The following is a 27,225-nucleotide window of genomic DNA, read 5'->3' as shown; positions in this document are numbered from 1 at the left end:
TTGCGATGACCCCTAAATGTAGCTTCTGAACAGCTGCCCAGAGCTACTATCATGAGGCAAGGTGAGAACAGTTTCTCAGGTGGCAGGGAGCGGCCAGTTACCAGGGACAGCAAAAATCTGGTAACTTTAAGAGAAAAATTTCCATTTTTTAAAATGGAAATTTAGCCCTGCTAGGCCTGAGAGCACAACAGTGATCACTGTACTAGCAATACGGCTCCCCTCTGGACCCGCTCCAACTCTAAAGGCTGGTGCATTAAGTAAAAAATATCCTGATTTGAGGGTATAGTTCTCCTTTAAGTGCAAAAACACAATATTCTGTTGTGGAGTACCATGCCATGGTTTAATGGGATAGCTCTAGTTGCACAGGAAAGTCCCTGTAATACTGAACGGCAGCCCCCCTCCCCAAAAAAAGGAGACTAGAGGCAATCTGAGCACAGCATGTTCATTGTCCATGGGATACACTAAGGGGCACATTTACAAAAGCATGAGCGTTCATGCGAATTTTTTCGGGTGTCCGCACGACTTTTTCGTACGCTGCACGACTTTTTCGGATGTTTGCACGAAAAAATCGGAAAGGTTTTACCGCTGTTTACAATTGTTCAGTACGAAAATTTTGTGACTTTCGGATCGCCAATACGATATTATCGTGACTAATACGATTTTTTCGTAAGCATTTTCGTGATATTTGTGATCTTACGAAATTTTTGTTTCCAATACGATTTTTTCCCATTCGTGATTCGGATTCGTGGATTAGTAAATGTGCCCCTTAGTATAGGAACAACCAACTTGTATAGCGTTGGGACATCTGCATTTACAGCCACACACCATGGCTGAATGGGTTAAACAATTGGCTTTAAAGGAAATAATACTTACAACCTGACACTTTTTAAGTCATTACCTAGAAAATAATGTATTAAGAGGCTTCAGAGTGTAGCATTCACATGACAAAGATGGGAAGAGCAGTGATTAAACCTGCGTGGAAGCTTGCTGGCTGCCATTCAAGTGCTTGTTCACTTTTGGCTTTCACAATGGAAAAATAAAGCGTGTCTGATGAGGAATGGATTTTCTACTTCTGAGTGTGGGGAAAGAGGAGCAGAGCATTTTTAAAGGGGAGATTGTTCTCTGGCTTTCTGAGAGGAAACTGTCGGTTGGGTGTTACTTGTTGCATGGTATGACCTGTTTGAAGTGGTCATGGGGCTCAGGGCAAATTAATTTGATTGGGACCCAAATGTATATAATATAGCTGCACCTCTGTTGTTAAAATGCACTTTCAGCATCACAAACAGTCTTTGGCTGTCTAAGGATAACAGTTGATGGTGTGTTTCTTTACATACCCACTGCATATAGTAGCAGCCATGGGAGCCCCATAAAGTGCAGTTTCCCTTGCTTGCAGCCCCCTTAAGATTGTTCTAATGATGAGTACTTTTAATGGGTACTGTTTTTAAATAAATATCCATATCACCACTGATACTGGGGCAGACAGCTATAGTCCATATGGCCTAATTAAGTATTTGTTAAAGTATAGCACACTATGTTAAAACTCTGTAGGTGTGTGCAAAGCTAAATTTTCCTGCTGGGCAGGTTCTGGGGACCTGTCAGAAACAGTCTCATGCATGTGGTAGAAGTCATGAGCTCTTTATAAGCATCAATGCCATCAGCTATTAACTCTTAATGCTTTCTTTGTTCCAGTTCAACATAATCAGGGCCTTCAGAAGAAGTTGAAGTATGGTCCATCAAGCAAACTTATATCAGGCTGCAAACACAGGACCTATAACAAAACAGAAAAAGGATTGAGTTTAGATGCAGTACATTACTTTCCTTTGCCTAGCATAGTCCACAGGTTCTCAGTATCTCCATGGAACAGTGAATCACCCTTGCAACCCACTAGACGTCTCCAATGACGTTAAATGTTTGCAGGCCCTTAGCCCTCTATGTTCTTAGCAACTTGTACCACACATTTAGTTTTTGTTTAAGTATAAATGATTGCATACTGTTTGCATGTGTTGTGCATGTTTTACATATTAGAATTTATAAATATTATTAAGAGCTACCATATTTCATTGGTTAATACATTGTCTACAGACGTCAATAGACTATAGTAATGTCTGTGGATAAAAAGATTTTTGTTGCAGGAAATCCCTCATGGCAGCAAACTGACAACAGTTTAGCTGTGCAGAACTTGTTATATCAGATTAGTTGACTTGAAAATAGTTGCAGCCATTAGAGTGGGTGTATGAATACTTTCATTAGGCTACAATGTGGTGGCTGCTGAAGCTGTCTCTCTCTTTCTTATTTCTCACTCTTTTTTAAAAATAATAATGTTTCTGACCTCATTATTTGTTTAACAGCTGTAAGTAGTGACCTATTCACATTTTGCTGAAGTACATATCCAGCTTTTGTCTTGCACATGACAATGCCGTGTTTGTAAATTGTGCCATATATCCTTTGAGATTCTTGGACGTGGTTCCGATAGTGGCACTCGTCCAATCCTGTGCAAAGTTCGAAGCAAGCGCTCGAGGCAAGTGCCAAATAAAATATTAAGAGCCTGATAAACAGGCTAGTTTATATTTTCATGGATTAATTGTTTTGTTGCGATCAGGTACAGAACTGCTGCCTGAAATCTGGCTGTTTAGTTGTAGAAACATCTGCCCACTTTCTCTACTGTTATGCCAGGCACCCCTTTTAGCATCTTTACTGCCTCATATTAATGTCTTTGGCCATTTTGATCCATTGGTGATTGTAATACATTGCTGAAATATTGCATAAGATGTATATAATTATCTCTTGTAGGCTGATTTCTTGTTTGGTGTGCTTACACACCTAGTTCAATGTGTGCATATTAGGTGATGTTTAGACTCTATGCCAACCAATAAAAAATGTTTGCTTTTCCACTTTAAATGGAAATCAACAGCAATTAAGTACCTGGGGGTAATGATCACTAAGAACACACAGGATCTATCAAAACATAACTATACCCCCTTGATAGAAAGGCTAAAAAGGGATATACAGCAATGGCAAGGATATAGTATATCATGGCTGGGCCGCATATACTGCTTAAAAATGAACATACTAGCCAGAATCTTGTACCTTTTTCGCACCCTCCCAATCAAATACCCAAAAATAGAGGGTAAATCACTACAACGTATTATGGATAAATTCATCTGGGAAGGGAAAAAAGCTAGAATAAGCAGGAAACAACTACAGAAAAGTAAATATAAAGGAGGCTTAGGGGTCCCAGATTTGTTTGCATACTACAAAGCAGCCCAACTTGCCCAAATACAAGCGTGGCACATGGTAGAAGGGCAACCACGATGGGTTGCACTAGAACAAGCGCTGATCCAAGATACAAAACTGCCCGAGATAATGTGGAAACCCACTCCCCCAGCATTCCTAAAACACGGGCCATCATGTATAGCCCACTCATTACGACTGTGGGTAAACTACAAATATAGAGACAAACTAAGCAAACCGCAATCACTAATGACACCACTATTTCAAAATCCAACTTTCCTACCAGGGACTAAAACATCTGATTTTAGATGGTGGATACAGAACGGAATTACAAAAATAGGAGACTTGCTTACTGGGAGCAGAGTCAAGTCATTCAATACCATGAAAGAGAAATATGACATCCCCATGCGTGAACATTATCGATACCTACAACTAACACACTGGGTGAAAACCTTCCTGAGGGAAGGATGCGACGGAAACTACACGAAATATGAAACTGAATGCAAAAAAGGTCTGAAAAGTAGGGGTTCTTTATCCCGCATATACTACCATATGATACACGAAACTGGGAGCAACCCCCCTAACTTTCAAGAACAATGGTCCACGGACCTAAAACAACCCATAGACGATGCAGGATGGGAAGAGGTATATGAGAATATTACTAAAATCTCAACTAATACCTTACTAAAAGAAAATGGCTATAAAACCATTTCCCGGTGGTACATGACACCGCAAAAACTACACAAAATACAAAGCAATATACCTCCCACATGCTTCAGAGGCTGCGGGGAGATAGGCACATATATGCACATGTGGTGGGAGTGCCCACAAGCAAAGAAGGTGTGGGAGCTAGCCTTTCAGGAAATCAACGCATGCTATGGATCGTCTCTGCTTCCAGAACCACAAATCGCCCTCCTTAACCTATTCCCAGAAGGGGCCTACTACAGTGAAAATACCAAACGCCTGATAATCAAAATATGCTCAGCCACAAGAATCACCATAGCTAGACACTGGAAAGGCCCAATCCCCCAAACATGGATGGCAATAGGTGCCAAACTGGGGGAAATTATGGTAATGGAAAAAATTACGGCATTGGTGAACAATAAAGTACAAAAATTTAGAGAAACGTGGCACCCATATTTAAGCAGACACCCTATCAATACGGGTATAGATCAGGACCCATAATGATGTACTCAAAAAAACAATAAAACAACACAAGAACCCTAATGGACACCTAACACCCTCCAAGCAGCAGAAATAAACAGACCACACAATGTTCGCAAAAAAAAAAAGTTTTTATTATTGTCTTATGTTATCTTATCTTTTTGTTCTTTTTTTCTTTATTCTGTAATGCATTTTTTTAAGGTTAAGGCATAAAGGTAAAACTAGGAACGAGTATAATATTGCCAAGCGCTGCTAGTTGGCAGAAGGTAAATGAGCAGGAAACAAACAGTTGCATGAGGAATATATGAATATCTACCTGCCTACCTGTCACCCAACATTAAAAGCACTGGTTAGAATACTACTAATACATGAACCAAACTGTACAGTATGTTTTTCCAATGTGCCTGCTTTTTCTTTTGTTGTTTCTTCTTTTTTCTGTACAAAAAAAAATAAAAAATGTTTTCAAATGAAAAAAAATGTTTGCTTTTAATGGACACCTGAGACCCACACATAAAAAGCTGTATAATAAAAGTCCTTTAAAAATTAAACATGAAACTCAAATTCTTATTTTAATTAAATCATCCATACCTGTTATAAATGTATTTAAAAATCTGACCTGTCAATCATATATTGCCCGCCCAGCCTCTATGCCTAAGGCATAAAGGCGGGGCGGGCAATATATGAATGACAGGTCAGATTTTTAATTATATTTACTGTAACTTTCTATTCAGCACTTTCTAGATTTCACGTAGACAGCAAATGCATTTTGGGATCATACAAAGGGGTTGTTCACCTTTGAGTTAACTTTTAGTATGATGTAGAGAGTAATATTCTGAGACAATTTGCAATAAGTCTTCATTTTTTATTTGTAGTTTTTTAATTATTTTCGTTTTTGTTCAGCAGCTCTGCCGTTCGGTGTTGCAGTAGCTATTTGGATGCTAGGACACAAATTATCTTAGCAACCAGGGTGTGGTTTGAATGAAAGACTGATATATGAATAGGAGAGGATTTGAATAAAAAAGTACTAAAAAGTAACAATAACAATTAAACTCTAATTTCACAGAGAAATAGTTTTTTGGCTGCAGGGGTCAGTGACCCCCGTTTGAAAGCTGCAAAGAGTTAGAAGAAGAAGGCAAAAAATTAAAAAAACATAAAAAAGAAATAATGAAGACAAATTGAAAAGTTGCTTAAGATTGGCCATTCTATAACATAGTAAAAGTTACCTAAAGATGAACCACCCCATTAATGAATAGTGTAAAGTAAAGTTTATCAACTAATATGATAGAAAAGGATTTGGAATTATTTTTTAGGTTGACAGGTCCCCTTTAAACAATTGACCAAAAAATGCTGATTGGTGTAAGTGATTAAAGCAGGGGTCCCAAAATATGAACAAAGTTCCTTGGGGGTGACTATTAAAGGCTGTCATTGTTTATTTGGTTGCCCAATGAGGACTGGTAGATTACAGGAGGCTCTGTTTGGCAGTACACATGGTCTTTATGTCTCCAAAACTTGCCTCCAGAAAGTCAGAAATTTAAAAAGGAACACTTGCCACTGGGAGCAACAGCCAAGGGGTTGCTGAGCAACATATTGCTCGCAAGCTACTGGTTGGGGATCACTGGATTAGAGTGTTAGCAAACTTGGACCTTTTACTACATTCCCTTTTTGTGTCTTCTCTGGAGAGTAGTAATGGCATCCTCTGGGCTGGTTGCTGTAGTATAAGGAAGTTGGCTTTGTAAATTATAAATGCAGGAAAATCTCTTCACCTTGCAATACTGTATAGTTTGCTAGTAAAACGATTAGGGCAAAAAAAATGAGTGTATTTAGTGTATAACTCCTGTAGAACCAACAGTATGGTAAAGAGAAGTTCCTATTGAAAATGCAAACTGCATAGTTTTCTTTGCCAATCTGCAGACAGGTTGGATGAGCCTTGGGAGAAGATTCCAGGCCAGATTGGTGCCACGTGCCTGTGAGTCTGTGAGTGAGAACATGTTGTTCTCATAGTGCCCAGGTACACAGGAGTGCAAGGAGGAACACAGGGGAGCCAATTACTGTACTTCTACATGTTTAGCCACTTAAGCTCAGAAGATAAGTTGTAAGTGCTTTTTGACTGTATCCATTTTGTGGGGATTACATTTAGTCAGTTTGGGGTTTGATATCCTGCCAGTGGCAACATCCCAAGGAGCCAGAAACTCATGATAAGCAGTTTGATGCAGCTCCGGTCTAAGACACTAAGCTTTTGGTAGGAGGCTTTCTGATAAAAGTTTTACAAACAGGCTACACTTTTGTACTAGATACTAATCCACAGAGAGTTCTGTTTTTGACTGGATTATTATAGGGCTAAGTGCTTCATTCCCTTATCTTTTTAATGGTTCCACATGTTAAATTGTAAAATATTGTGCTTAAAAAATGGACAACTCTGCAAATATTTTACATTTTACTAAAAAAGCAACTCATTTGCTGTATATTTTCCTTCCCTGCCATATTATGGGCTGGGGTTCATGAGCCTATTTTATTCTTCTAGAGAGCTGGATAATATTGTCTAGATCCTTTATGAATTCAAGCCCCTGCAGCTGTTGTCTTCTTTTGCAAATAGAAACCACTCCTTGGGGAATGTACAGATGAGCTAAGTGCCTCAAAACAGCACTCCCATAGGTCAGGGTGGGGTACATGGATAATCTTCAAATGCATGAGGCACTGATCTGCATTGAAGGAGTTAAATGATTAGGAACTTTAGGAGCTTAGAGCTGACATGGGGCTACAGGGGTACAGGTAATATTTTGCAGCAAAATGGTGCCTACTGCATATAATTCAGCTTAACAGTTGCAAAACTGTAAAAAAAAGGTTCACGACTTAAACCCTTTCGAGCCAAAACTCCCTATAACTGGCAGCATTCAATTCCAACTTAGATGTTTTTGTTCTCCACAACAGAAACAGAAAACTAATGTTACAGATATTTCCATCTGTATCTATAATGCAACCTTGTGTATCAACGTATTTCTGAGATTATGGGGCACATTTATCAAAGTACGAATTAGTACAAATGAAAAAAATTTGTATTTTTGTAACTTTTAGAACTTTGCGGAATTTGTACGATATTTTCATTAAATTACGCAGCTTTTTTGTGCTTTGCGTCAATTTGTGAGACAAAATCGTATTTGTCGCAACGACTACAAAATTTCGGAATTAATTTAAGCTTCGGTATCGTGACTTTCTTTTGGCCTGGTAGGAGCTGCAGAGTGCCATTGAGTCCTATGAGATGCTTCCAAAATCATGCATTGAAAGTTTAAAGTCAGAAAGGTTTTCGCACCGTTTACAATCATTCGGATACGAAAATTTCGTAACTTTCAGATCGCACCACAATACTTTAGTACGACCATGATACGAATAGTGTCAGGTTTGCTGTCTGATGAATCTTGCTGAGAGCCATACACATTAATATGAAGAGCCAGACACACTAATAAAAATGCATTTATTACTTCATCATTGGAAGAGGAGTTTACACGATTGGAAGAGTTATATTGCCAAGGAAATAGGAGTGACTGTGTTTTTACAGAGAGCTTGCACTCCAAAATTCTGTGCTCCACGAGACCCAAAACAAGATAAATCTAGAGTCTTCTGGGTAAATCTGCAAACCTCCTAGAAATAAAGAAATAATAGTATTTTTATTATTTGTTATTATTTTTGTTTTTATGTTACACTATGACAAATCAGGTTAATTTGCACTTTAATATTTTGTTTGGAATGAAAAATTCAATATTTTAACAGACCTGGAAATATATGTAAGAAGTGTTATAAGAATATCCAGCTCATTAGAAAATGGCTTAAAATGTGTAAATTTGTGTACATGTCATTTCCTAATTTGGCTTTGTAAAGTTGCAGCTTTTTAGTTTGGACCCTAAAAGGGGTGGGGCCTCATGGGAAAATGGGTGGTGTTTGGGTGTATTGGGAAAATGTTGGGGCAGAACTGAGGCATGCTCTAATTTGGCCCTCATTTAGTAATTCAAATGTTGGGAGGTATCAGTGTTTGCAGCATGAAAATAAACTCATAATGAGAATAACACAAGTTTATTTACGAAACAGTGACAACATGTTGTTTGCCCATTATATCCAATGCTCACTTGACCATCAGGTTAAATACATTTATCTGGCCATTTGTGTACATGCTCTATTAAAATAAATTAAAAGGGTGAGCCCTTTTCCCTTTTTCTTGCAAATGCTAGTTATAGTTATGGTAATGGCATATAATTTCATTGTGATGGTCAGAGTCAATTTTCTATCCTAATGTGCACCTATTCCATGAGATCTGGAGTTCTTAAAATATATGACTAAATTCAGTTTACTATGTCCATACAGTACATTAACATAGAAACCAACCAGAATATTTGGTTCCTGCTTAGTAATATTAGATGTACCTTGTTGTTTTAGCTATTAGTTTCTCACTTAAAGTGATACTGACACAAAAAAACGACTTTTTAAAATATGAATATGTTACCTATAGGACATGCTGATCATTTAATCAGATGCTTTTCTTTGATTTTGTAATCTAATTGCTGATTGGTTGCCCTGGGCAACATCATCAGTAATGCTTCACTCCACTTTTTACACAACATGATAAATATAACCCTAAGATTTGAGATAAACATCTCCGGTGATGTCCCCGTAGCAACCAATCAGATCTTTGCTTTTGATTCTTACTTGCAGGTGTTCAAATCTATTTGATGATTGGTTGCTATGGGCAACATCATTGGTGATATTTATCTCCAGTCTTAGTAAACACACCCAGAAAGAGTCACTTAATTGAAGTTTAGACTCAGGTCAGGGCAGGCAGCAAGCAGAGTAGCCAGAATAAGGAAAGAAAGTCAGAAACCAGGAAATCAATCAGTAATTTAAGAACACGCCCAGGAACTTGCACGTAAAGTCCTATATTCGAGCATTTGGTGTCCTCTTATTTTAAATTTGGGTTATCCATCTCCCACAGAGTTTATCTTATGCAAATATTTCTCATTATTAAAAATGATCCAAATTACACAAAGAACCCAGGTCCAAAGCACTCGCAATAATAGATCCTATACCTGTATCAACAGCTCTGATAACTGTGTACACCTCATTGCATGTAATCATTGTGGATCAAATTGTTGGTCTGTTTTTGCTAGCTTTTAAAATTATTTAGGAATTAATACACTTACGTAAAAGCATTAACTATTTTTATAGTGCTAAGTTGTTTCTTTATTGTGCACTTTGTTGAAAAGACACTTTTGGCAACATCCCAAAAGCCAGTATTAACAGTACCCCTCCATTTCATTTCCATCTGCAGGTTTACGTCAAGCACCAGGAACAAAACCCAGAAAGAATCTGCAGAGAATTTCTCAAATGAGGTAAAATTAAATACATTCATATTTGCAGAATGCATGTTTTATTTTATTCATAATAAATATATCATAATGAAGAGGATAAGTTGGCTCAACAACTGGAAATGGCATTATATCTATAGAGGGAATTGTAATATCAGTTTATCTTTTTTGGCAAGGACTTTTAAGGTAAATATTGCCTACAGTTCTCTTTATGTTGTACTATTCAGGAAGTATAGTGGTTAGCCTAAAAAGTTTTGAGGAAGTGCGTTCATTTAATATTAATGTACAAAACGGAAGATATAAAATTCTAATGTTTTCCTAATAGCTTCCTGAATTTGTCATGTTTATTTTTTAAATAATATATTAAAAAGGCTGCTTATCTTCTGAGGAATCGACTCCTATAAGATTAAATGCTTTTAATGCCATCGTTAATAACATGGTATACACCATGGTTGTCAGTGATGTAAGGGATAAAATATATTTTAGCAGTTGTACATACATCAAGAGAGGCTAGGTGGGCTATTACTTAATGACCGCCTTCCCAGACAGGTGAGGGCTGTGTCAAGCTTTACTCACCCAGGTGCTAACATAATATATTTTACATGAGTATTAACTTTAAGCAATATGGGGGATTACATCGAGAAGGTGGCAAGAGCTCAGGGTTCCTTTATGACCAACCGCAATGCTGAAAATAATATATACTTCAAATGGGATTGCAAACCTAGGGAGCGGGGCTGATGATTACGTTAAGGCAGTCTAGCTTTCTTTAAACTGCTGGATCCATCTTCTTTTAATCCTGTGATTAAGCCTAACAGCTCCAGTTAAAGCTTATGCATTTTATTAAGACTTTCTTCTTGGTCACTCATTGTGGACAAGAAGAAAATGAGATATCAGACAAAAGACTGGTTCAGTCTTCCACTCTACTTTACAGCCCAGGCCTTTCTATATTTATATTTGAAATTTTGCCAGGGTCAACTCTGCTTCTGAGCTTCGCAGTCTCCATTTATTTATTGCTTTTCAATAAAGCTTGGACATATTTATGGTTTGCTAAATCACGATTGTTATTTTTGTATTAAGCAACTTAACAGAATTCACATATGTGTAGCATACTTGTGTTTATTTTATAGTCTTTAGAAGATAGACATTCCACACTTTATATTCAGTTTGGGGGTTTTATTTAGTACAAGTTAAATGCAAGATGGAACATAAGTTTCCTTTTGTTAAGTTTTTTTTTCTCAAAAACATATCCATATGCTACAATCATGTGTTTGTGGTAGATTCATAGCATGCTTCAAATGAAATGAGGAATGGGTTGCAGTGTGTGCCAGTAAAGTTAAAGTCAGAACCAATACATGCCGCAGTTACTTAGACTGTACAATGCAAAAAGAAGCGGGTCCTTTTAGCCAGGAGGAGAAAGTCTACAAACAGAGGTGAATGCTGACAGTGTAAAAGAAGAGGGAAAATGTTATAGATATAAGGTAAGGAACAAAAGGGAGACATTTACATTAATAGTAAATTGATGAATAGTAGAGGAAGGGGTTATAATTAGAAATAGCAAAAATAATGGGCTAGATTTAGCTCAGTGTGAAAAATTTATCTCCTGGTTTATCACATAAAAACTCACGGAGTTTCAATTCAAGCAAAAAAAAACTTTTCTCCAAATTCAGTTCCAGTTCCAACTACAAATCATTCTAAGAGTCTGCTAATTTGATTTGTTAATGGAAAAATAGTTGTACATTTATTTGCGTTTCTTTGTGCTGTATGTCTCTGCATTTTTATGTTAATTTAATAGAGACTTGCATGTCTTTTAAAGGATATGGTTATTGTGACATCAGTCATTCTGCATGCTTATAAAACCAAATCAAAACTTGGAAGACTTTTTCAAGCTACTTGTTGTAAGTGCAGTTTTGTAAACTTGTGTGTTGATAACTCACATGTTAAGAAATAATGTCTTGATTTAATTACATGGCGAAGACTTTCACTAAATAGACTTGACTTTCATAATTCATAATTCCTATCAGATCTCAGAAGATCGGTACAGTTTACAAAATGTATTATCTGATGCACCATATCTGATAATGTGGAGGGTTGGTCAGTGCATGCCCACCTTAAGCCAGATATTCTTTGTATAGTATAGAATATTCCTGATCATGGATACATCTTATAATGCAATAATAGTGTAAATGGTTTTACTCAGTCCAATGGTCCATAAAGAGATCTCCTGTTTCTGCTTGTGAGCACTGAAGTGTTTATTGCTATATTGTGATCAACAAATCTAGGGATTGTAAATTACCAGATTCTTGGTATTGATATTTGGTATTAAATATCAATACCAAGGTATTTCTGAACAGAGGTAGAATCTAATCTGTTAGTCATATCTGGTATTGAGACAACCTTCCTTTGATCCCATAGACCTTTCTATATGCCCCATACTGGGCTGGAATATTTTTTACACTGGAACACCTGGACTCTAAACTTAAGCTCTCTTTAGAGATGCTTCATTATTTTTCTTACCCTGGAGAAGTAAAGCTTACCTTAGTGTCAGCCAAAACCAAGTTACTACAACATTGGAAAATTCCTTATCATTGCAAAGGCCCACACTTGAGTCCATATGAATACAACCTGAGAGACATAATTTAGGCATTGGAATGGGGCTATTTATTATTTTGATTTTGGAGTATTGGAAATATATGGTAAGATAATAGGGGTCAATACAGTTCTACCCAAAAGAGATACATTTTCCCCATATTTCCAGCGTTATTGTGGTTTCCAGGGGAAGATGCGCCTGACACAATTGTGGCTAAAAATTTTATTGTTCTCTCAGTGACCTGTGCCAGTAGCTGCAGCACATTTGCACTGTAAGTATAGGACGTACATGTTACTCTCATGGTAGAACTGACAGCACAGTTTCAGCCACAATTGCACCAGGCACATATACCCTGGCAACCACAATTATGCTGCAATCATGGGGAAAATTGTTCACTTTAGGTATTAAAATATGGAAATTGTGCTTAAAACTCCACTGCACATATGGTCGTAAATAACCCCTTTTTATCTTTCTATGTTTTTTTTTTAGGTTCTAGAACTATGAATACATAAGTACTCTTTAAATGTGTCCCTAACTAGTGAAATCACTGGTTTTCTGCTGCTAGTGTGAGCATGCACTGGGGCTTAAATGTCTTATTACTGCATGCTGGAAGTGCGGTAAATACACAGTTTGCTCTGGGTTTGCATCTCCACAGACATGTAAAACCTAATTTGTGAAATAGAATGCAGGGTGCAAGTGCAAGGACGTGGTCTTTTGATATGTGTTGAGTGTGCACAATCTTAGGTGTAAATGGTTGAATAAGAAGTAAAGGTTGAATCAGGTGAAGATCTGTGTGGCCTGCAGCTCCTACACATATTTTCACAAGTGGTTTTTTGGGGAATTTGTTACACCAGCTTACAAACTTTCACAGTTTACAGTAATGTATCGGAGATGGCATAATTTAATTTTGGATGTTTATACATCTTGAAGTGGACCATACAGAGAGTTTCTGTGGAAGGACTGCCTAGTTATTGTGTGGGAGTTCAGCACATTACTTTGCATGTGTCAAGTGTTGGAGAGCACAGCCATGTGTCTGTAAAAAATATAGCTCAATATATTTTCATGAGATTTTGTATCTGGTGCTCCTGTTTGGACATTTTCACAACCATTTATTTGACTGGCCAGATATTTGTGACAACTTAGCAGAAGTTTTGAATTGTAACCAAATGAGTTAACTTTACATAACATGTTTTTAGAGATGTGCTTATTCCTATGCACTTCTGTTTATAGAGAAAGCCACTATTTAACCACTATTTATTTAACAAGAAATTTGGTAAACACAGCTACAGGTTTGCTAAAAGATATTTCCAGTGCTAATGCGTTGGGTATGGAAATCAGGGTATGTATCATTGACCACAGATTTCCAGCACAGGTGCCAGTTAAAGGACATGTCAAGCCTGCTGAAATCCAGCTTAGGAAACCTACCCATTTTCTCTACTTAATCGATACCTTGTCTCCCCTGAAATGTGCCTCCTTCACTCATTCTGCTAATTTCTGTAGCGCTGAAATCGCCGCTGCCATTTTTTTTATCAAGATGGTGGATGCACTGTACTGCACACACGCTACTAGTTCTGCCCGCTACCCACAATATAATTTCTTTTGCGTGCTGTAATGACACTCGGTTATTAACGGTGCTTTCGTTTGAAATAACGCTTTGCTATGGAAATGTGTCACTATGCATTCCATTGCCACTTGTAGATTAGAGAGATGTCATTCGGGATGATGTAGCTGTGGGAAAGACAGTACAATATGCTCATGCTCCAGTTCCCTGCACAGCACAACTGCACAGAATCACTGCCTTTGTCTTGAGAAAGACTAGGGCACTCTCTCTACATACGTGCAATTTCAGGTGTTAGTAACTTGATTGGCCTTTACATGGCCTTTAATGTTGGCTTCCCTTTAGGATGCAGGATGACAACTGAATAAACTGAGCAGGGATGGTGCTCTTGGTGCTTCCCGACAGTAGCCCATCCCTCATTAGTTTTTTTTCATCCTGCTCCATAGGAGGTAGGTTTTCTCTCTCTTTTTATTTTAGTTTTCATGTGAAATAGCATGACTATATGCTGCCCTGTACACACCCTGTCTCCAAATATTTCCCCAAGACCAACAGGGGATAACTGTTTGGCATGCTATTGCACTGCCTTCAACCTAGGATGGAAACTTTCTGGCCACCAACATTTACCATCAGCAGTTTCTCCCAGACATATTGTCATACGGTGACAATCATTTCCCAGTCCAGATGTACTTTCACCTATATGACTGTAGGACTTTTGGTCCTCATTCATAGAAGTAATATCCTCAATAGAGAAGCTGGCGGCAGAACCAGCACAAACCCCAAAAACAGGTGGTGTGTACATGCAGGTAATTTAATACAAAGAGCAATTTCATAGTTTACTATGTGACAATGACACTAAAGATATATTCTATCCTATTCTTTTGTGGTTTCTACTTTACAGTTTACTTCTTTACCTTCCCACCCTATTTCTTCTGGTACCTGTGCTGAAAAAAGGGATTTGTTTGTCTGGATAAACAATTTTCTACAGTTCAGATAGCACGGAAGTACTTCCTTCTGGTTTTGCCTTTTTTCTGTTACTTTTCTTCTGGCCTATTAACAGCAGCTAAAGAGTGACAGACTAATGCCAGAAAGAGAATGAACATCATCTCTGCTATTTTTTCTTCTGTTGGAATTTTGTTTTACAGAGGGAAGCCAACATTTACCCTTAGGTATTTTCTCTGGTAAAAACATCAAGGTTCTCCATTTTGTACATTGTGTTGGCAGGTATTGGTTTTTTTTTTATATTCATCAACTGCCTGCATTCTGCCCATAGCCTGTAGTTAAAGACTTATGGAACCATTTGTGCATTTGAGATGAATCAGTCATTCAAGCAAATCAAGACAAACTGATTATCCCTACTGTTAAAAACATGTAACCTTGTCAATGAACTTAATTGACATGAGTCTTAGTAACCTCATCTGCTAGTAACTAGTTAAATTCCCCATATTCTTCCACCTTTTATGCATGGTAGGATTATATACACTATTAGATCATCAGATTTGCTGAGTGTGGAACATGGGTTTGGAATCCACATATTTTCCACAGAGTTCTAGTGGAATTTTATTACTTTTGTGCTAATTCCTGAAAGAACTGCAGAACAGCCCTTTTTGGGGTATCATTAATTTGATTATTAATTTTGTACATCAAAGACATTTTGGGCATTCATAATTTGTTTAGTTGTAGAAGAATGTTTTCTGTCTCATACATTAATGGATAGCCAATGCAGGGTTACAAATCCACCAAAGGATAAATCCTTTATTTACTTTATTTTTTAAAAAATCTGTTGTGTTGTATGTGTTCTGTTGCCAGGCTCATAAGCCAAACACAAAAAGTCCCATGGGTCGCTTATCCAGTAATATACTGATTGTAATATCCCTGATGGAGGAAAAATATTCATGCAAAACCTACAGGCCAAACATTATTATAATTATTAAGCCAACTATTTTATTTGCTTTGGAAAACTACACTTCATTGAATAAAGAACTACACATTTGCATTGTGAGAATTAAGATCAGACGCTGTTGGGAGAATATATAAATTCACTGCACCAAGTGAATGCATCTTTTGTGTGTACCTAAGACAAGGCTGGAACTTCAACTTCCATTGCATAGATCAGCACTCCCTATGTGATTAAATGTGTCTTTCACAACACAATATAGTATCTATTCTAACAATTATTTTTACCTGGGGACCTTTTTAAAGAATGGGTCCCTATTTTGTTTAGTGTGGTTTTCAATTATACTTTACTATCTGTACAGTACAAGCAGTATGTGCAGCAGACAATAGCACATAATACATACTTTTATACAAATTAAATGTGTTCAGATTTTTGGTTATTTGTGTTAGTGTCTTGCATTTCTCAAACCCAAACTGACCTGGACCCATGGCCCATTCCTGGACTTGCAACCAGCATTTTATCCGCTTGGCAACAAATTAAAAAAATATATATACATATATTTGATCTAAATTATATAGAAAAAAATATAAAAACTAGAAATTCTGTTTAGTATCAATGCGTAAAAGTCTTGGCTTTTGCAGCCAATTTCTATTCATATATTTTTGGAACGATATTTCCCTTTAATAACAGTGCTAATAAATTGCTGGCTGTTCACATGCCTATGTGCAGATAATTAAATCCCCAGAATATTCAGTTTAACGTCATATTTTACAAGGCATTTAATGTGTATTACCCAGTGAGTTACCTTTACAGTTTATGATGTAGTGCAATAAAATAGGTTTATTGTCCGAAGTGAGCTGGGATGTCACCATGGAATAACATATCCAGGAAGGTAATTTTTTTTCTTAAATATTTTTGCCTTTTGAACAAATAAAAAGTATGCTATGGGTAACTCTGAATGTTTGTCTGAATGTCTGAAGATTATTTTTAGCTGATAGCTGTATTTCTAGCTAAAGAATTTTGCTGCTTTGCTGCTATACATCTTATATTCAGCTTGATGCTAATGTAAACCATGTAGTCACATATATAGTGCAAATGCATGCTGATATGACTTTAAGCCCTTTTTTATATTTCTGCAGCTCCAGTCTCAGGACCCTGTATCCTGGGATGGCACAACTTTTAAAAGTATTACATTATCTCTTAATTGAGGTGCTCTTTATCTGGAAAAACTACTAAGTTCTTGTATCCCCACTTGCTTCCTATCACACAGCACCCATAATATCTGTCATACATAGTCCGAGAGGCATATTTTTGGATGTTTGAATACACATCTGTATCACCCAGGCTTTTTAAGTAGAATAAGTAAGTAAGTCATCATTCAGTAATGTGTTAAGAGACCACAAGAGAAAAGCACTATGCTATTACTATTATTATCTTAGCAGATTTGGAGACTCAGTAAACCCGCCCAGTAGCCCATACTTGTAGACCACAGTAAACCCGCAGCACTAGCAGGAGCTCCAGATGTTCGCTTGATGCCTGTTATTTTCTGTGGGGAGCAATATGGCTGCCTAAAGACATACTTAGCCAGTTGGCTGTTTTTGCCCTGAAAATATAGTGCTTTATAAAAGAGCTTACGACCATGGGGATGGAAAGGACAAGGAAAGAATTATTAACTGGGGTGTGCCAAAATGTTGGTCTCCTCCTGGTAAATAAAATTACTAAGGTTTTTTTCCCAGGCTGGTGACTATTTAGAAAAAAATTAAATGCCATGTCTTACAGAATATAAGGGGCAAAATTAGTCTGTGCCTTGGTCAGTAATCTTCTACAGCCCCTAAAGGTACTAGAGCCATTATGTGTGATGAGCTTTATGTGGAAGCCCCTTTTGCTGCTGTGGGTATTTCCTGTCATTGCCTTGTCCAGGCCTTTACACAGGGAATAAAATAGCATCCTATTTCTAAAGGAAGGGGTGATTAAGAATAATGGATAAGGCAGAGCTGTCAACTTTTAAATAACACTATGGGGCACATTCATTAAAGTACAACTCCGAATCATGAAATCCGATAATTTCTGATGATTGCAAAAGTCCCGAAAATTCAGTTTGTAGATTTCGTACTTACGATCTGAAAGTTCCGAAATTTTCGTATTGAAACGATCGTTTGCGAATGGCAATCAGATAGTCACGAAATTTTCGTATGCGAATGATCATAAACAACAGGAAAACCTTTATGACTTTGAACCTTCAGTGCATGATTTTGGAAGCCTCCCATAGGACAATGGCACTCTGCAGCTCCAACCTGGCCCAAGGAAAGTCACGATACTAAAGCTTGAGTGAATCCAAAACTTTCGTACTCATTGCGACAAACACGATTTTGTCGCAAAGTAAGAAAAAGTCACGCAAATTAATGAAAATATAAGAGAAGATACACAAAAGTTGTAAACTTTACAAAAAATACTAATTTTTTGTAATTGGACCTGTTGTACTTTAATGAATCTGCCCATAAATGGGGGATTTTGGCAGAAAGTGTCCCTGATACCCAGAAGTGATGTTAGCGCATGTGCACACAAATGCTACGATTGAAGCAGAAAATGGTTACCTGCGCATGCACAACTGTTTCTAATTACGTCAGCAAAGGCTTACTGCACATATGCTCTGTAATTTAACAAGGAATACAGGAGATTCAGAAAAAATCGAGAGAATCACATCGGGTGACGGAAGGCAGGGAGGCGAGCTAAAATCTGGTAACTCCAGAAGGGTTGACAGCCCAGATAAGGTTAAAAGTGTGTTCCAAGACAGAGAGTGTGTGTGGGCAGCCAGAGGATTGGAAAGCAACTGGAACATAGGTCCTGAAACCCATCTGTCAGGAAAACGCCACTCACAGACGCGCCTGACACCGGGACGGGGTACAAGGGGGTTACATTCAGTCACCTTTCACACCGGTTAGACTAACATCAAGCACCCCCAAACAAACCACCGCCCCAAATAACTATTCGCTGCCACCATCTATCATTAACAGGCGATAGAAACCTAATTACACAAATGTATCACACACAAACTTTCTTACTGCAGTTAGGGTTAGTTCTCACTAATTTAACAGCACACTAGCAGCCACAGGGTTAAAATTACAGTCAAACCCACCCCCCTGCTAGCAGCCCACTAGTTAATTAGCATCTACACAGAATCTGTCCTCTACCCAATACACATACACACAACCAAACAGTAAAAACACCTAGGCCTGAGCAGTCATACGAGGTACGTGGGAATCGATATAGAGCCAAAGGACAGAACTTATTAAATTTTATATTTAATATTACAAGGGTAAACAGTGCATTAAACAGATGTTACAAAAGAGACAAATACAAACAGTAAATAAAAAATAAAAGGGGATAAAAACACAGAGAAATCCTTAGTACGTTACCGAATATCGTGCCCTCTGAGGCAAGAGGTTAAAAGTCCTGAGCCCATCACCCAACATAAGTTGCATAAGTTGAGGCCTCCAGAATGAGCTATCAGTACCTGGGTGTGTACCCTTTTTATCCTTCCTGCTGGGCCCCTCCCTCATTACCGTATGCATGAGGGGGAAGTGCCAAGGAACTTGTCACATGACCCCCCCCCCCAGTAGAGCTGTACTGTTGACATTTTTATATTCCAGCTATCCTTAAATACTTATGGGTATTCACCAGAATTATAGAACCATGTGCATTATGTGGGAAATTGAATTCTCTTTTCATAGACACCCAACACACCCGGCCTAACCCATATTATTCTTGGTTTTATCAGTATATTGGATGATCCTGCAAGGGATCATCATAACACGGGAGTGTTTGGAGTCTGTGGGGAGCTCTAGCTACAAACTAATGACTGGGTGCCATGATTTTTATCTTTAGTAAAAGGTATTTATTTTATGGGCCCAGAGAAATATTAGCTAAGAATCTGCTAACAAGAGACAGACCCCCACTGTAGCACTGGTATGATAATTTGGTTACCCTTGTTGATTAATTCTGGCTCTTCACACCTCGCCAGCCAGCCTGACTTCAGTGTCATTTAGGGGGGTTTTGTGAATTACCCCCTACCATGAGGGGTTTCCTTCCAACGTGGATTCCAACCAGACTTTGAAATTTTAACCCTTTACACTGCTACAACATGACACCATCATTGCAGTTTTAAACCCCCTTATAGAAAAGGAGTCTTTTTGGCATCTTTGGCATTTCCACTTACTCCATAAACAATTCTGATGCTCCTGCCAGTACCATATTTCCCTCATTTGTTTTCACTCCCAGCAGACTCCTTTACATTCCTACACCATAGACCAGGCTCCTCCCATTGATACTGCCAACTCAAATGAAAATAATAGAAATATTTTTCTCTCACTTATAAGTTTGAACTTATTTGTTAGCATTCTAAAAACCACCAATGTCATGACAAATGCTTGTGCCTGTGAATCTATCATAATAAAGGCTCTAATAAAGTGCAGTAATTATATAATAACATGGGGAAATATGTAACCCTTGACAATGTACACAAAAAGTTCTATGGACATTTGCCCCGTAAAGCCCTTGCTAAATTTGCACATAATGTTGACTTAATCTGAACTTTTAGCAATGATTTCTAGAAAGCATGATACTTTCATTTGAAGTAGCTCTACTTTCACTTTGTAGAGCCTCTGACATAATTATGCATTTCCTAAAACTCCATTGATATAGGGAATTTGAGATTAAATGGTTGGGAGATTTGATAGAGATTAACTATGGCACCAAGCATCATAGTACAATTAAGCAACAAAAACACAAAAAAAATACCAGGAATGTCACATGTAAGAAAACATTTTTTACTATTCTGGGTAGAAAAACAATGTTTTGTTTGTGTGTATGTGTTGCTGAACATTTACAGATTTCCTTATTTTATTCCTCATTTTTGCTATTCAGTATTTAAAAATGATTCCTCAGTTTCTTCTTTTACTATAAACCTCTTTTTTTTTAACCAGATACAACCTTTGTGGTCAGTGACCTGCAAACACAGCAAACAGCCTTTTGCACTGCCATGTTAAAAACACAATGTATACAGGTACAGGTATGGGATCTGTCTCCCATAGACTCCAATTTTATCAAATAAATTCAATTTTTAATAAAATATTACTTTTTTCTCTGTTATAATAAAACAGTACCTCGTACTTGATCTTACTAAAGGCAGACCAATCATTTGGCTTATGTAATGTTTACATTATCTTTTAGTAGACTTAAGGCATGGAGATCCAAATTCTGAAAATATCCCTTATCCAGAAACCCCCATGTCCCCAGCATTCTGAATAACAAATTTTGCTGTAGCTATGTATTTTTGTCTGTCTGATATGATTTTGCTACTATAAGGGAAGGAGGGCTTTTGGACAGATTGGACCATCACAACCCCAATGCCACAACGTTGCCTAATATATGTGAGTATTGTACATTGGGGAAATCACTTTGAGCCTCTTATTAAATATACTGGTCATAACTGACATTAATGCAGGCACCATAGGGTTGATTCACTAAAGTGCGATAAGCGCTATCGCATGCTTTTTTGCATTAAAATTGGTGCGAAAAAAATGCACGATTCGCTAAAGTATTATCGTGTGCGGTAAGTCACATATTGCATGCGCTAAATTACGTGTGATCGCAAGTCTTTAATTTTAACGCATTGTGTTAATTCTCGCGCAGAAATAATAGTAACGCATGATTCACAAACACATAGACGTGATAAATATCGCATTAGTCTATGCGAAAATTAACACCTACTTGGGGCAGGCGGTAATTATAGAAAAGTTCAGTTCATGAGCTTTTGGCAACACAATATGGACTTTGCAGTGGGATTTATTCAAGTATGTGTTGGCACTAGAGTGATGTAGCCTCCAGTTTGAAATGGTCATTTTCAGAACAGTAGTTTTCCGAAAGTAATGGCGTGTATGGCTAATATGGCGTGTGTTTTTTCGCACACGGCGACAATTTGTGCGCGCTGCATTAATTAGCGCTCATTGCATCAAATACCGCACAAAAATAGTTTTCACGACAGATACCTCAGAGACCCCCCTCCAATCAACTGCCCCGTTGGGTTGGACCTATATGCTTTGGTTCATGTTTTTCTGGTGAGCATTTATTGTATCTCATTTACCACGGAGTTGGGTCAACACATTTTAACCAGTATATTATTAAGCACGTGTGGTGTTAAGATTATTCATTATCCCATTGATCTGCACTATATTTTTGTTTTTGTTTTTATGCGCTTCCAATGAAATAAATGTATGCACTTTCTGAGGCTCATCTAAAGGGGAGCTGACACCAAGAGGAAGCAGCACGTAACTACGGTCTACAGCATATTGAACATTCAATTTACACACGGATTATACACCAAGAAGCGCTGGGTTTGAGTGTGTTTTTTCACTCTTAATTAACATAGTAGATTGCCAGCCTATATGGGGGGGCTACCGTCAATGTCAATTAGGAATGATCTATTTAGGGTGAAACTTTGCTAAACAAAAGGGCTTTATTAAATTTGGTTTATTAAACATCAAAGAATCATTGGGGTCCTCATTTTATCTGTTTCATCTTCCCGCACACATCACAAACACTTACACCAGCTTCTTGTAATGCACTGCAAAGCTGTGCACAGAACCAGTGAATGCCCTTTTGTCTAGAAAATGAACTCATTTTTGGAAGGCTTTATAGGCATTGGGTGTATAAATAGATACTGTTACTGCAATAATAGTTCAAACATTAATTATTCCTACATGCCATGTTCCTACCTGCAAGCAAAGGGAAGCACTGTGAATATCAGGGTGCCTACACCACTATCTAAGGAGCAGATATATGTTTGAATTCTAGTTTTGACCACTAAAACTCGAACACGATTGCTTAAAAGTGAAATGTTAGCATCTAAAAGCTGTCAAGTTCATGTAGAAGTCACTGGGAGTTGTCTTAGACATAGGTTGTCCTAAGTGATTTTTCCTGCAAGTTTTTTTTACATTTTTTTGAAAGTTGGTAGATCCATTACAAATGATTAGTAAAATGTAATTTTGCTGTGTTAAAGTATTTTTATCATGTTTTTGACTGTTTTTTGAGATTCAAGTATTTTAATAAATAAACACACATTCATACATGTGGTGAGTTTTTGAGTTATTTTAAATGAAAAATAACTTACCACCCTTTATACTGTATATTTTTAAACTTTTTAATAAAGAAACCTGCAGCCCATCCAAGTTACAAAAAAGGACACATTTTACCTCTAAAAGGGAAATATTTTATTTCATACTTATCCAAAATAAACTATTTCTTGTGTTATAATGAATACCACTAATGAACATCACTGAGCCCTTAAGGTCCTTACACTTTTGGTCTTTTACACCCCTTCCCATGCACCCTTCCCCAGCAAACTTGAATAATGTAGCTATTTCAAAATGGATGAGTATTAGAAGCCATCTTGGAGTTCTGTAACCTGGCCTGTGGCTTCATGTCTTTATAAGGTACTAAAGCCTGGGGGTACATAATCCTTTACATTATGCATATTTTAGATCAGTGTTTTGTTTTTATTAACTAAAAATATATAATTTGTGGTCTTGTCATGGGTGGCCACACCGTCTTATTACATTTCTTTAGGGCCACATAAACAGAAAGCCTCTTTTGTGCCAATATTCATTTGCTGCCTTGTTACATGTATGCAACGATATAGAATTGTAGTATAAGTATGTCCAAGAATATCTGCAAAAAAAAAAAGATACAGCCCAGGTGCTCCCTCTGCAGGTTGTTCAAAGAATTCAAACCAGTAAGGGATCTGCAACATTTATAAAAATTACTTGCAACAGAGGATTGAAGGAGGTTATTAATATTATTTATAAAGTCACAACATATTCAGCAGCATTGTACAATAAATGGGTGTATACACTGAACATACAGATTTACATAGAAAGTAACCAATAGCCACTACAATGATAATTAGATGGTGGGTAAAAGTAAATATTAAGATTGTCAATTGGGTTGAAAAATTAACCTCCAACAAAAAGCTGCAGGTTAAAAAAAAGTGTATAAATGGCTGGCAAATGTAAGGTAAAATAGAAATTATAGGTACCAATAATTATATTTTTTGAAAACAACAGAGCAGAACTTTTCTGTGCTGTATCAGTGTTTTTGTGCTGTGCTTATATCCAGACATTTTACAGAACAGTTTGGGGAGATTATAGGGAACATACAGTATACATATCATCCCTGCAATATATAGAAATTTCTGTTTCGGTTTCTGTGAATATGCATCGTTCTGCCTGCTGATGCAACCAGGGCTGGGTTTGATAAGTCTGTGCCCCGAGGCCACCCCCTTTCCCCGCCCCCCCCACCCACGCCATGTACCTGTGCGTCCATTTAACTCACATATGGAGCAGTGTGGAGAGGATTTGCTGATGTTTCTGCACATCTGGTCCCCATTGCTCCATATGTGAGCAAAATTTCTTGGACGGCATGCCACCCCCTAAATTTGTGCCGCCCTAGGCCCAGGCCTTTGTAGCCTCGCCACAAATCCAAGCCCTGGACGCGTCACAGATTGTCACACCTATGTTCCTTGACCAACAGACCCTCACCTCAGCATCCAGTACAAGATTGTGTATGTATGTATATATATATATACTTATTTATCTACTGAGTATTAGTGTATTGTTTCTGGGGCAAGGTTTGTATCTGGTTTATTTGGTAAATATGCATGCATACATTATGCAACCAATCTCTGTGCATGCATAAAAACCTTGCTTATTCATGAAGTTTTGTAACTATTTTTCATTTTAGTCCACCTTCAGAAGCCCCACTGCTACCTTCTCCACCACATAAACACTACTGCCTAAAAGACCATTGTTCCTCTCTATATGGTACCAATATTTAGGGCTGTACAACTGGGTCCGCCAACTCACTTCTGGTCCCAGGCTCCATGAAGGTTATAGTTGAGCAGAAGCATGCACACTTGGCTATGACCACCGGTCACCTTCTAGTGGACATGCTCCTGATTCATGCACTCTCTGGTAGATACATTTTCCATAATTTAGAGCTTACTGGCTATTGGATTTCTGGGTAAGCGGTCCATACCTGTACCTATTAAAGATGCCATCTGCATGTTGTCTGTATGTCTATGAAGATTCTCATTCATCCAGGTCATGATATACAGTATCTTGTAGAATTCGAGTGGCTTCTTCAGTTCAAATGACTGGTAGGGAATTCCCCGGTATTTAAACTCTTGATTGTAGTAGAGTCACAGACATCCAATCACAATGTTCAGTTAGGTGTTAGCTGAAACTGACAGGTGTAAGAAGGTATGATCCAATCACAATGGTACCAAGATTCTCATTGATGAAGGTGTTAATCCTTCAAAGTACATGACTGGAAGTGTGAACTGTTGTGAAACTGCCGGGGTAAGGATGTCAACGCGCCATTGTATGTTGGTGACAAGCGGTGTCTCAGGCCCCCTCCTCTGTTCAGACACCGCTTGTCACCAACATACAATGGCGCATTGACATCCTTACCCCGGCAGTTTCACAACAGTTCACACTTCCAGTCATGTACTTTGAAGGATTAACACCTTCATCAATGAGAATCTTGGTACCATTGTGATAAGGATGTCAACGCGCCATTGTATGTTGGTGACAAGCGGTGTCTCAGGCCCCCTCCTCTGTTCAGACACCGCTTGTCACCAACATACAATGGCGCATTGACATCCTTACCCCGGCAGTTTCACAACAGTTCACACTTCCAGTCATGTACTTTGAAGGATTAACACCTTCATCAATGAGAATCTTGGTACCATTGTGATTGGATCATACCTTCTTACACCTGTCAGTTTCAGCTAACACCTAACTGAACAAGTTCAATGGAACCATTGTGATTGGATGTCTGCGACTCTACTACCATCAAGAGTTTAAATACCGGGGAATTCCCTACCAGTCATTTAAACTGAAGAAGCCACTCAGATGAGTGGTGAAACGTTTTCAAGAAAAACTCAGAAAAGTCCAGTTGTCTGTATATTTCCCCATATTTGAGTGGGTTTCCACCTGCACTGCAAAAACATGTACCTTTCAGGTTAACACAGGCTTGCTGGCATTGTCCTGGTTCATGTGTAACCAACTCTGGCAGTGATTATTGTTTTCATAATGTATGTGTATTTGTGTATGTGTGTAAATAAACTCATGCATGTCAAGGCAGAAATGTGCTCTTTGTATGCTTTTGTTATTATATGTTTGCCTATAACACTGAGCTGACTTAAATGTAGGTGCAAGCTAAGGAAAACAGCTGGGGCTTTGCCTTTAGTTGAGACCAGACTGGAATGTGCATTTGGCGGCTTTAAATGTAAATTATGTATATTTCAAGTCAGTATGTGTCAGGGTGCACTGGGAAAGGGATAGAAAAAAGACACATCTGAAAAGTGCGCAGCTTTACTATAGAATAATCAGGTTAAATCATAATTGCCTTCTCATTTAATCAAGTATGGGTTTAACAATATATTGGCACTTTTGCACTTGCTGTTAAATAATGCACAAGTCCCGCTAGAGCATTGTTGAAAATAGCAATGCTTTGGCATTCACATATGTATTTCTTTTGTTTTCAGTGGAACAACACAAAAAAAACTTGAAAAAAAATAACAACATTTCCTTTTATTCTATACAGAAACTCTAAGGGCTTGTACTGATAAGCGTTTGTTTCTGCACTTCCCTGCAGTGTGTTCTCCAGTGTTCCACCACAGGGAAGCGCAGAAACAAACGCATCCTATTCTTCCTCTTGCCTGGGCGCAATATACTGTGTTCCACCTCGTCCATGCAAGCCCTATAATAAATAAGCAGTTTGCATGGTTTGTGTGCAGCACTTTGTATATGGAGAGAGGAAAGAGGGAAGGCAGAAAACCATGTAATACAAAATTATAAGAATGCATGACTACAGAGCCACTGAGAAGGGGAGTGTATGACTAGAGAGCTACTGAGACATTATCTTCATGTAGCATATGACAGGCAACTACATTTGTACAACTACTCTACCAGGGTTGCATTTAATCAGACTTTTCACAGTGCTACTTTCAGTGTGCTAGGGCCCTGAGACCGAAGAGGACAAACAGTCACAAACTTCTAAGCCTAAAGAATCTGGGCCAGAAGCAGTCGTGGCAATAAATGCACTTTTCTGGTCAAATTTATTGTGTCTTGAAAAGTTCTTGATAACCTCAGTGCTCTGCTACATGTTTTCTGTTTCAGTTTGCAGCATCATTTCAGCTAATTCCAGGTGGCCTGCTGCTGCTGTAGCCATAACTGTTTTCAGTGCCAGCATATAGTTAACATAATGTTGCCCCAAGGTAAACATGTTATGGCTCCAAACTGGTGGAAAGTTTTATCTGGTACAGGTACACGTTTCTTTCAACGCCAGGATTCCATTAACCCTCCATTGGCAAGTATGAAAG

At 38.0% G+C, this 27,225-nt stretch overlaps 1 protein-coding gene and 1 long non-coding RNA gene across 9 annotated transcripts in view; one reads left to right on the top strand and one right to left on the bottom strand.

Annotated features, from left to right (window-relative positions):
- thrb (thyroid hormone receptor, beta) overlaps positions 1-27,225 on the top strand; it is a 245,918-nt gene that overhangs the window by 138,339 nt on the left and 80,354 nt on the right. For all 8 annotated transcript variants that reach the window (XM_031903431.1, XM_018094691.2, XM_031903426.1 and 5 more), the window contains 1 exon segment: positions 9,710-9,770. The gene's annotated coding sequence lies outside the window, so the exon portion shown is untranslated.
- LOC116411500 lies at positions 7,848-18,064 on the bottom strand. Its single transcript, XR_004223148.1, has 2 exons — positions 17,903-18,064; positions 7,848-8,031 (listed from the first exon to the last, which is right to left on the bottom strand). It is a non-coding gene; the product is annotated as an uncharacterized LOC116411500 (long non-coding RNA).

This window comes from Xenopus tropicalis, chromosome 6, assembly GCF_000004195.4.
Source record: "Xenopus tropicalis strain Nigerian chromosome 6, UCB_Xtro_10.0, whole genome shotgun sequence".
In the NCBI taxonomy this organism is placed as follows: Eukaryota; Metazoa; Chordata; class Amphibia; order Anura; family Pipidae; genus Xenopus; species Xenopus tropicalis.
Note: the sequence above shows the minus strand (reverse complement) of the source record. Positions and strands in the feature narration are given on the sequence as shown.